Source organism: Schistocerca serialis, chromosome 2, assembly GCF_023864345.2.
Source record: "Schistocerca serialis cubense isolate TAMUIC-IGC-003099 chromosome 2, iqSchSeri2.2, whole genome shotgun sequence".
Taxonomy (NCBI): Eukaryota; Metazoa; Arthropoda; class Insecta; order Orthoptera; family Acrididae; genus Schistocerca; species Schistocerca serialis.
The window spans coordinates 300516530-300529576 of record NC_064639.1 but is presented as its reverse complement, the minus strand read 5'-3'; the positions used below and the strand labels follow the sequence as shown (position 1 = coordinate 300529576).

General features: G+C 38.4%; 1 protein-coding gene across 1 annotated transcript in view; it reads left to right on the top strand.

Annotated features, from left to right (window-relative positions):
- LOC126455920 (sphingomyelin phosphodiesterase-like) overlaps window positions 1-13047 on the top strand; it is a 169333-nt gene that overhangs the window by 103857 nt on the left and 52429 nt on the right. The gene's annotated exons all lie outside the window — the stretch shown is intronic.

The following is a 13047-nucleotide window of genomic DNA, read 5'->3' as shown; positions in this document are numbered from 1 at the left end:
AGTAGGATTTTTGGGGAAAATTTTAAGCATTTATCGAAAGGATAGCTAACGGGTAATGGAGGTGGTGTATTTGTTGCAGTGGACAAGAAACTCAAATCCATCCAAATAGAAATTTAAGCTTTTTACAAGATTGTTGGGGCAAGACTCAGTATTGGGGGTGGGCATAAAATGTTAATTGATCCTTCTATCCCCCATCCAACTCACCTCCTGATATAACCAAAAACTTAAGGAAAATCTCAGTTTGCTTATACATAAGTTCTCCAACCACACTGTAATCATTTGTGGAGACTTTAATCATCCAACAATCAACTAGGAAAATCACAGTTTTCTTAGTGGTGGGCATGACAAGACATCCTATGTAACACTACTAATTGTCTTCTTTGAAAACTACCTAGAACAGATGGCTTAAGTCCTGACTCATGATGGAAATATATTAGATATAATGGCAACAAACAGACCTGATTTATTTAGGATGTCCACATAGTGAGAATAAGGTGGTTGTGGCAACAATGCTTATCAAAGCACACAGGACAACTAAAAGAAGAAGAATGATATACATCTTCAGTAAACTAGATAAAAAAGCAGTAATGTCACATCTCAATGAGGAACTTGAAATATTTTGCACAGAACAGGACCATGTAGAAGAACTGTGGCTCAAGTTCAAAGAATAGTTGACCATGCAATGGATAAATATGTACCCAGTAGAACTATTCATAATGAGAGGAACCCTCCATGATATGCAGTCACTGTAAAGAAACTTCTAAGGAAACAGAGGCTACGGCATAATAGATATAAAACCAAGTATAGGGCTAGACATAGAGAGATTTTGAATGAAATGTGTTTAGCTGTCAAGAGAGCAACACATGATGCCTTCAGTGACTACCACAGCAGAATATTGTCAAATGATCTTTCACAAAACCCAAAGAAATTCTGGTTTTATCTAAAGGCAGATAGTGGTACCGAACTTAGTGTCCAGTTAGTTGCAAATGAGACATGAACTGAAAATGAGAGTGGCAAAGCAAAAGCTGAAATGCTGCCTTTTTTAACTTTTCCTTTACAAATGAAAACCCAGGAGAACAGTCCCAGTTTAATCCTTGTACCACTGGAGACATGAGTGAAATAAGTGTTAGTATCAATGGGGTTGAGAATCAGCTGAAAACATTAAAACTGAACAATGCTCCAGGGCCCAAAGGAATCCCTATCAGATTCGATACTGACTTGTAGTTGAGTCAGCCCCCCTTCTAAATATAATCTATTACAGATCCTTTGAGATGAAAACTGTGTGCAGTAGTCGGATGAAAGCACAGGTCACACCCATTTACAAGAAGGCTAGTAAAAGTAATCCATATAGCTGCCATCTAACATATTTGACATCAAATTAGTGTGGGATCTTAGAACATATTCTGAGCTCCAGCAATGAGGCATCTCAAACAGAATGATCTCCTCCACGCCAACCAGTTCATATTCCAAAAACATCTACCATGCGAAACCCAACTCGTTCTTTTCTTGCAACATACTGAAAGCTTTGGATCAAGGTAGTCAGGTGGATGTAGTATTTCTTGATTTCCAAAAATCATTTGACTTAATACCACACCTATCCTTATTGTCAAAAGTACAGTCACATGGGACATCACCTGAAATGTGCAACTGGATTGAGGATTGTTTGATAGGAAGGATGCAGCATTATCTTGGATGAAGAGTTGTCATCAGATGTAGAAGTAACTTCAGGTGTTCCCTAGGGAAGTGTGTTTAGACACTTGCTATTTGTGTTGTACAAAGGGTGTTCAAGAAGTTTTGCACAGTCATCTCTAATTTTTTTTTATTTTTTGCAGGACGACAGTAAAATTTTTTGTGATCATACTTGGAGCTTACTCAATGTAGCCTCCATCAGCTGTGACGCATCTGGCCTGATGTTATTTCCATGATCTAAATGCACTTTGGTAAAATTCTGGGGATTGATTTTTGCACCATCAATTGATACAGGAAATAAGGTCTTTCTCATTATCAAATGTTTTACCACACAGGTGGGCCTTCAGATGGCCAAAAAGGTAAAAATCAGATGGAGCCAAGTCGGGACTGTATGGAGGATGAGCAACAATCTTCCAACCCATTTTCCTGATTTTCTCTATGTCATAAGGACTGTATGGGATTTGGCGTTGTCATAGTATAGTCAGGGGTGATTCTAGAAGTTGGTCAAGGGGGGGGGCTAATGGTGGGGGAGGGAATGAAATATTGCTTAACAAAAGGAGAGTTGGGGTCCTCTACTGACAAATTGGTAAAATTTGGTGTTGCTTAAAGTAGTTTTTGGTAACTGTTTTGGAGTTCAGGGTAAAAACATGTCTACAGAATGTGTGTGCCAGGGAAAATAATATGATTTGACCCAGATGTCCGGTGATTACAAAGTTTTTGTCTGGGCTCAGCAATTTAAGTGTTGGTAGGCATACCCAGCATAATTACCTTTCTTGATTATTGTAAGTGTTACAAGTACATTAATATACATCCAGTGTATACTAATAAATAATAAGACACCCATTTTATGTTAAATAATATTTATTGGTTTAGATACTAAGCAATTTGCTGTTCTTATTCTTTTGTTAAAATGCGTTTGACATACATTGCAACCTACATTGTTACATAATTATAAAAAATGACTGAATCTGTTGAAGTAATATATTCACTGATTTCTGAAGTCATTTTATCCAGTGTAATATGATACTCTATTGGGGAGGGGGGGGTTATAGCCCCCATAGCCAACCCCCCCCCCCCCCCCCTTGCTGCCACCACTGGGTATAGTCTGATGAGCTGACCCTGAAGCTGTGGTATGTGGGTCTTGATGGCATGTCGCAGCTTGTCCAATGACAAACAGTAATGGTCCAAGTTAATTGTGGAGCCAGTTTCCAAAAAGTCAATGAAAATGACACCACACTGATCCCAGAAGAAGGAGGCCATTGCCTTTCAGCCTGCTGTCTGTGAAAGTCTTGGTTTCTTCTTACAAAAGGAACCCAGATGATACCACTCCATGGATTGGGTCTTGCTCTCAGGTTCGGACAAAAACAACCATGTTTCAGCCTGGGTAATGACACCACAAAACACTGTTTCCCCTCTTAAGTAGAGGTCTTCATGAGACCCTCGCACACATTCTTCCTCACCATTTTCATTTTGCTTGTCAGTAATCTTGGCACCCAATGTACACAGATTTTTCTGTACCGTAGTGAGTGTACCAGTGATACCACACTACCCAATGACAAACGAATCATTTCAGCAAGCTGTCATGTCATCACACATCTGTCATTTTGGATGATTTGATCAATGGTCTCCTTATTCACATCACTCACTGCCGTCGATGGCCTATCACATTGTGGATTGTCCAGTGGACAGAAAGCACCTTCTTTAAACATTTGCATCTGCTGTGATCCATTATGTTCCCCCCATAAACAGGGAGCAACTTCTTGTGAATCGATGTGAGAGAGTCATCGCTGATCTTGAAAAGGAACTCCATCAACGACTATTGCCACAACCTGACATCTCCTTCACAATCCATTATGGCTCACCTGTAAATAAAAGAAAATACTTTAACTTATAGCTAAATGTTCCAAGTATGTTCACAAAAAAATTTTATTTACTAATGCAAAAAATAAAAAAATTAGAGATGACTGTGCAAAACTTTTTGAATGCCCTAGGCATATTAATGACCTTGCGGACAGTATTAATAGTACTCTCAGATTTTTTCCAGATGACGCAATTATCTGTAGTGAAGTACTGTCTGAAAGAAGCTGCATATATATTTAGTTCGATCTTGATAAGATTTTAAAGTTGTGAAAAGATTGGCAACTTGCTTGAAATGATCAGAAATGTAAAATTGTGCACTTCACAAAACGAAAAAAATGTAGTATCCTATGACTATAATATCAATGAATCAAATACATGGGCATAACACTTTGTACGGATATGAAATGAAATGTTCACACAGGCTGAGTCAGGGGTAAGGCAAGTAGTAGACTTCAGTTTATTGGCTAAATACTGGGAAAATGCAATCAGTCTACAAAGGAGATTGCTTACAAATAATTTGTGTGGCCCATTCTGGAATATTGCTCAAAGAATCAAATTGAGGACCATATCTCCTAGGTCATGGATAAAAATCAAGCTGTAAGTTTAAGTAAATGCAATCAACAATACAACATAAGAATTAGCTTAATTTTTCAAGGAATTAAAGGAACTCCTTGACAGAATAAAAGGAGTGACCCAGGAGGAAGCTCTTCAGTTTCGATTTGAAAGTGTGTGGATTACTGCTAAGATTTTTGAATTCTTGTGGTAGCTTATAAAAAATGGATTCAGCAGTATACTGCACACCTTCCTGCACAAGAGTTAAGGAAGTCCAATCCAAATGCAGGTTTGATTTCTGCCAAGGATTAACTGAGTGAAAGCTGCTTATTCTTGGGAATAAGCTGACAAGTGAACAGGGTTGTCAAGAGATTCATGAACTTACACCACTTATTGCCTGAACTGCCCATTTCTGAGGCAAAAACATCCTTTTAGAATGGGAAGAGCTACCCCAAAATATAATACCATATGATATAAGTGAATGAAAATGAGCAAAGTAGACTATTTTTGTGTTGAATGATCACTTACTTCAGATACCATTCAAATACTAAAAATGGCAGCATTAAGTTTTTGAACAAGATCCAGAATAAGGGCTTTTCATGACTGTTTATTATCTATCTGAACACCTAGAAATTTGAACTGTTCAGTTTCACTAATCATATGCCCATTCTATGAAATTAAAATGTTGGACTTTATTGAATTGTGTGTTAGAAACTGTAAAAACTGAGTCTTATTGTGATTTAGCATTAGTTTATTATCTACAAGCCATGGACTGATGTCATGAACTGTACTATTTGAATCCAAGCCAATGTTGCACACAACATCCTTTACTACCAAGCTAGTGTCATCAGGAAACAGAAATATTTTAGTAACCTGTAATACTAGACAGCATATCATTTATATACATAAGGAACAGGAGTGGCCCCAACACAGATCCCTGGGGAACCCCCCAATTGACCGTACCCCACTCAGACCCCGCATCACAGCCATTCTTATCACTGTGAATAATGACCTTTTGGTGTTTGTTGCTAAAGTAAGAGGTAAACCAATTGTGAGCTACTCCCTGCATTCTGTAGTGGTCCAACTTCTTGAGCAATATTTTGTGATCAACACAATCAAACGCCTTAGTTAAGTCAAAAAGTACGCCTAGCATTTGAAACCTTTTGTTTAACCCATCCAGTATCTCATAGTGAAAAGAGAATATAGCATTTTCAGTTGTTAAATGACTTCTAAAGCCAAACTGTACATTTTACAGCAAATTGTGCAATATAAAATGATCCGTTATATTGAACATATACAGAGGATAGCAGCACAAATTGCCAGAGGTTTGATTGACACATGGGCAGTGTCACAGAGATGCTGAAGAAACTGTACTCACACACACTTGAAGATAGAGGTGAACTAACTTGTGAAAGACTACTTAGAAAATTTCTAGAAGAAGCATGAAATTATGATTCTATGAACACACCATAACCACCTGCTTATTGCTCATATAGAGATCTTGATGACAGGATTAGATTAATTGTAGTACACACAGAGGCCTTTAAACAGTCATTCTTCCCACACTTAGTGCATGAAAGGAAGAGGAAGAAACCCTAACAACTGGTAAGGTGGAACATAACCTGTGCCATGCACTTCACAGTGTTTTGCATAGAGAGAGAGAGAGAGAGAGAGAGAGAGAGGTGTGTGTGTGTGTGTGTGTGTGTGTAGGGGGCAGAGGGTTGGTTTGAAATGTAAAAATACAAAAATCAGACTCATTAAAATTAAAAATATCTTCTTATATGGAGCTCTCTCAGAAGTTTGTTCAGTATGAACTGCATCAGAGAGACATCAAGATGTATTTGATTATGGTGCATCATCCAGGTAATATCCCTGAATAAGTCCCTGCAAATGAGATTCAATTTTTGTTACATTACCAATGTAAAGGAACCACATCAAGAAAAGAAGGGAGAGACAGAGTTGTAAACATTTCATGCACATACAAACAAACTATTATATGAGAATATTCATTTGAGATCCAAAACAAAGATCAGGATTAATTTAAGGAAAACATGTGGAAGGGTGGCCCAACTTGATACATTCTTTTACCATTCCCAAACAAATATTTTTATTTAATAACAATTCTATCACAAGCCAGCTAACAGTTACCAAGTTTCTTGCCAAATTCATACAAATAGTTAAGGTTTTTAAATTAATATCATAATGTGTAAGGACATTTGCATTATAGATAAAATTATAAATGGTACAGTACTCGAAGAACATGTCAGGTATACAATACAATGGTGGTCTGATAACAAACATTTAATTGATTAAATAAACCTGTGGTGGCACTCTGTCTGTGTGACTGGCATTACAACTGTAGGCTAATCCCACAACAGGACTTGAATATAAGTTCAACAAACATTAAATGAAAAACATGAAAATGCATACATCTCCACTGCAACATTAAGCTCCAGACCTACTCCAAGACAAGAAACTAGACACAAGTACACATAATATTGGTATCCAAAGTCCATTAGCCATCTCACCATTAGGAGGTACACATCCACTTTAAATTTTCCATTTTCCTGACAATACTAGTGAGCATAAGGCAACTGATGACACTTAGATGTTATAAGACAATATTATTCCGGTCCCATACAGACTAGACACAACCAAGCTGGCCAAATGCTACCCACATGTAAAAAATGAGACAAACAGTAATATTTCACTGATTGGCCAAAAGTCTGTTACACATAAATCAAGTTAACTATTAAAATATACTACTGGGTCCTTAAAACACTATTTAAATGATAATGACAAACAAACCATTATTTTTTTTTTAAAGAAATCAAGAAATTTGGCACTCAGTGTGCACAAAGGCCTTCATCACATACCCACAAGGACCTTACAACAATAGAAACACCAAGTCAATTACTTCCCCAAAATCACCAGAGCCAAGTCCTAATCCGGCAACACCCCCACTGCAGCATGATACCAAAAGAATGCCAATAAATTACTAAACTTGAGGGTGAAACGGAAGATCCACAGAAGCTTATGTGACCTGCCAACATCTAGGCCTATTGTGATGATGGAAAAGCCACCAAAAATAAGGAAAATGTGTCCCTGCCCTGGATCAACAGAACCACTGCTGATACAAGGCTGTCAACATACACCAAACAACAAACAGCAAACGAGTTTGATAGAAATTAACTTATGGAAATTAACTTACACAGCAATACTTAAATGGGCAATTAAAGATTATTTTCAAGGAAACCAACTATTAAAACTTCAGTATAGGAGCAACCCACTCATAAACATTGCAGTTTAATCTCCATAGCTATAACAAGAAACATTGTGCAAAGTAATTTCAAAGAATAATTACATAATAATTCAAACAAGCTTAAATAAGTCAAGGTATAGGGGCTAATAGAGGCTGTAATTTGGATAAGCACCAAATAGCAGATGACTGGTTAAAATGTGCACGTATAACCTGAAGAGCTCCTCAACATCGAGTAATCTACCCCTCGCTCACATCATTTGTTGACTGTCACTGACTTCAAAGTAAACTCCTTTAATAAGCTTCAAGAGCAGTTAGATTTTCTAAAAAATTTTGTAGTTACCTTCCTTTTTCATAGATGGCTCCAGTTCTTCACATCTAGGGGCTGATCCTTGAATCTGAAATTTTTTTGACTTTATAGGTTCTCATGGTTCAAATTGATATAGTAACTACTGACGAATTGGGTGTTTTTATGTTGATTTTTACTCTTTCATATTTTTCTATATCATACTGTCTTAACAATTTCCACTTCAAAATCGAAATTACATTGTTGTTGCCAAACAAAAAAACATGTCCAATCACATCCGAGGCATGCCCACTACTACTCCATCCTGTGGTACTAACAATATCCCACAGAGTTTACGAACTTTCTTGACAAATGACTTTCTGTTAATCTACAACATTATTTTATTAATGAATCCAGAAGTAAACATAATAAATATCATCTGATTGTGCAATTAGTAATAGGAATTTTAAGTGTGCCAGATATTTCGTAACGTTTCTAAATGAAGAGAAATTAACTGTACATAGAGTTAGTACATACTGATTGTAACAACAAAAATAATTTCTTTTTATTGATTATAGCCTGAAATATACCACATCATATACAAAATCATATGAAATTCTTTTAGTTAAACAGCTGAGAAAATATTAAACTGATTAAAAGGGAGAAAGTGTTTTTGGTGTCAATAACTTCTGTTGAAGAAAAGTAATGCTAGAGGAGGATGTCCCTTTACAGTGTGCAAATATGAGCTTACACACACACACACACACACACACACACACACACACACATACACACATACACACACTTGACCCACATGTGCATAGCTTTAGGCAGATTGCAAAACATTTCAGTTACAGGCCAAAACCAATAACTCATCCCAGGAAGGACCATAAGGTCTACAACAAACAGAAATCACAATCAGTAGTATCAAATACTCAGTGATAATGAACACTGATTTTTAGTACAGGATTAACATTGCAAAATGCTAACTTAGAACTTGACACACACAGCCCCAAATGGGGTCACTGAAAGGCAAAAGGAACCATATTAATGGCCAGCACAAATCAGGGCAGAATTAGCTATCTTTTGGCACAGTACTCACTGAACAGTCTTCATACATAATTTCAAATTAATGCCAATGAGCCAAATAGCTTAAGGGCTCCAAGTAGATACCAGATAGTACCGCCCTCCTGCTCGTAGCTGCTAACAAGTTGTTCAATACATCTCGACATCTTTACAATACCACAATTGACTGATGCACTTCATAACCAGGTTGCATGTGATGAGAGTTGCTACTTGCCAGCTAAACTCACCAGTAGCAACAGTCAATGCTGCAGGAAAACAGGGTCCCTCATAGGCCAACAGTGAATGGTCTCAACTCACTGCAGTCACCAGGATGCTGAGTACTCAGGCACACCCATTCAGCTTCATGTCCCACACACCACTCACTGTTTGACAAACTGTGGCCAAGAAACAAGTGCACCACCCTGTTGCTGAAAACACTGGCAAACATTGTATCCTTCATTTCAATGACTGCTTCAAAAGCCTGTGCCATATGGATCCTTCCCACCAACACTAGCTTTTCTGAATTGTGCAGGTGGGAACTTTCCTTACAATACATCCTACATTCCCATAACCCTCCTGACCCCAACCTTCATTAGTCGCTGTCCTACCCATCCATCCCGTTCCCTGCTCCCATTCCAGAACTACACAGCCGTCATTCCACCACCACACCCAGTCATTTCTTTTATTTTATTATTTTTTTATTTATTTCTCTCTATTTCTCTCCTTTTCTGCTACTCTCCCCCCCCCCTCCCTCCTCCCTCTCCACCACTCCCCAGACCGCTGCCTGACCTGCAGCACTTCACTGTCCACCATCCCCACCATACTATTCCTCCCCTCCCCACCCCAGGGGCTCCTTTCTCTCACCCATTCGTCTCTCCCATCAGGCACTGGTGCTGCTGCTCGCAGTGTGGTTTCGGTTGCCTGAGCCTGCAGTCATGTGTTTGAGTTGCGTTTGCATGATTGTGTGTGTGTGTGTACGTATGTGCGTCTATTGTTGACAAAGGCCATTGGCTGAAAGCTTTAAGTATGAAAATCTTTTTGTAGTGCCTATTTGCGACTCAGCTTTTCTGCTAATTTATTCCCAGTCAGCCACTGTCTGGCATCATCACTGTTTACATTACCTCAAGCATCACTTACCATTGACTATATAAATGTGTCATTTATGGGAGCTGATCAACAATTGTATACCGTTCTTTTTAACTCCATATGCACGGTCATAGTGCTAGCTCGACTGCTGGCAGCACTTTGTAACTTATGCATTATCCCTTCACTGCTTTCATGTAATTTTTTACCACTGCATTCCACAATGCCCGGCGTTCACTGTCAGTCAGCACATGTGGTCTGCCTGGTCTTGATTTAGCTGTAGTTGTTCCTTTACATTTGCAGTTTGCAATCACATCACCAAGAGTTGACTTGGGAAGCTTTATAAAGGACGAAATGTCCCTGATGGATTTATCTTCAGATGCCACCCAGTGACTAGTTCACATTCAAAGTCACTGAGGTCTCCTGATTGACCCAACCTATTGTAACTGTTTTTATACTGACAACACAATACTTTTATGCTGGTGGATGCACCTCTTGTGACATCTAGTAGTCAGATGAGCATCACATAGGAGTGTCCTGATGCTTTTGATCAGATAGTGTATGTGTCAAATCAGCTACTTAATATGCTTAACCAATGTAGTGGCTCAAAACAGCTATTCAAAAAATAATGTCATTCTCAAATCATTAATGGAAATGTTAGATGATAGTGCGAGTGAGGCAAGCAATATATTACCTTTATGCTACACTCTAAGGAAAGAGGAGTTAACTTCTGGGCAGCTCGCGATTTAAATATCTGCAAGAACAGGAAAAAAGTCCATATGACATATAATTTACCCAGTAACCTAGCATCAGATCTAAAAAATATTTATTTCAGTCAATATGTCTCATATAGATTTGCTATTTTGGTATAAAAAATAGTAAAATTACATTTTGAAGTTCTAATGACGACTGTGTTCTTTCACAATGCAATTCAATTGATTTTCAGTAGCCTAAGCAGATCTGATATTTGGAACCAAAAACTTTTATCATGAACAATTTTCCTGTCCCATCAATATCAATTTAGTCTTTGTGGACTGCAAAATAAAACTCTACAAATTACACCTAATACAAATGCACTCATACTATACAAGTATTCAGAATTCCTTGGTATGGAGGACATAGCTTTTTATTTTGATGGTGAGCCATTAAGTGATGTAGAAGTAACTTCAGGCATGTCTCAGTGTATCTTGTTGGCACCCTTACACCTCATGTTATATAGTAATGATCTGACAGAAAGTATTAATAGTAACCTCAGATTTTTCACAGATAATGAAGTACTATATGAAAAAAGATGCACAAATATTCAGTCAGATGTTAATAAGATTTCCAGGTGGTGCAAACATTGGCAGCTTGCTTTAAATGTTCACATGTCACAAATTGCAAAAACATAGTAGCTTATGAGACACAACTGGAATCAGTCAACTCATACAAGTAGCTGGATGTAGCAGTTTGTGGAGATATGAAATGGAATGACCACATACACTTAATCAGAGGCAAAGCAAGTGATGGACTTTGAATACTGGGAAAATGCAGTCAGTGAACAAAGGAGATTGTTTACAATACACTTGTACCCTGAAGAGCCAAAGAAAATGGTACACCTGCCAAATATCGTGTAGGCCCCTGAGAGCTTGCTGGAATGTTCCAACATGACGTGACATGGACTCGCCTAATGTTGGTTGTATGTAAAGTACACAAGCGGCAAGATGCAGTCAATACCTTCGCTGCGCAGTGCCGATGGTGCTGTTACCGACGACTGTGCCGCTAAAGCGGAGTTATTGAACGCAGTTTTCTGAAATTCCTTCACCAGGGAAGACGAATGGAATATTTCAGAATTTGAAACACGAACAGCTGCTAGCATGAGTTTCTTAGAAGTAGATACCTTAGGGGTTGCGAAGCAACTCAAATCGCTTAATACGGTCAAGTCTTCAGGTCCAGATTGTATACCGATTAGGTTCCTTTCAGATTACGCTGATACAATAGTTCCCTACTTAGCAATCATATACAACCACTCACTCACCGATAGATCTGTACCTGCAGATTGGAAAGTTGCGCAGGTCGCACTAGTGTTTAAGGAGGGTACAGACCTATATCATTGACGTCGATTTGCAGTAGGGTTTTGGAGTGTATACTGTATTCAAACACTATGAATCACCTCGAAGGGAATGATCTATTGATACGTAATCAGTATGGTTTCAGAAAACATCATTCTTGTGCAATGCAGCTAGCTCTTTATTCGCACGAAGTAAGGCCGCTATCGACAGGGTATCTCAAGTTGATTCCGTATTTCTAGATTTCTGGAAAGCTTTTGACACCGTTCCTCACAAGCAACTTCTAATCAAGCTGCAGGCCTATGGGGTATCGTCTCAGTTGTGCGACTGGATTCGTGATTTCCTGTCAGGAAGGTCACAGTTCGTAGTAATAGACAGCAAATCATCGAGTAAAACTGAAGTGATATCAGGTGTTCCTCAGGGAAGCGTCCTGGGACCTCTGCTGTTCCTGATCTATGTAAATGACCTGGGTGACAATCTGAGCAGTTCTCTTAGGTTGTTCACAGATGATGCTGTAATTTACCGTCTAGTAAAGTCATCCGAAGACCAGTATCAGTTGCAAAGCGATTTAGAAAAGATTGCTGTATGGTGTGGCAGGTGGCAGTTGATGCTAAATAACGAAAAGTGTGAGGTGATTCACATGAGTTCCAAAATAAATCCGTTGGAATTTGATTACTCGATAAATAGTACAATTGTCAAGGCTGTCAATTCAACTAAGTACCTGGGTGTAAAAATTACGAACAACTTCAGTTGAAAAGACCACATAGCTAGTATTGTGGGGAAGGCGAGCCAAAGGTTGCGTTTCATTGGCAGGACACTTAGAAGATGCAACAAGTGCACTAAAGAGACAGCTTATACTACATTCGTTCGTCCTCTGTTAGAATATTACTGTGCGTTGTGGGATTCTTACCAGATGGGATTGATGGAGGACATCGAAAGGGTGCAAAAAAGGACAGCTCATTTTGTATTATCACATAATAGGGGAGAGAGTGTGGCAGATATGATACGTGAGTTGGGATGGAAGACATTAAAGCAAAGACGTTTTTCGTCACGGCGAGATCTATTTATGAAATTTCAGTCACCAACTTTCTCTTCTGAATGCAAAAATATTTTGTTGTTGAGCCCAACCTACATAGGCAGGAATGATCATCAAATTAAAATAAGAGAAATCAGAGCTCGAACATAAAGGTTTAGGTGTTCATTTT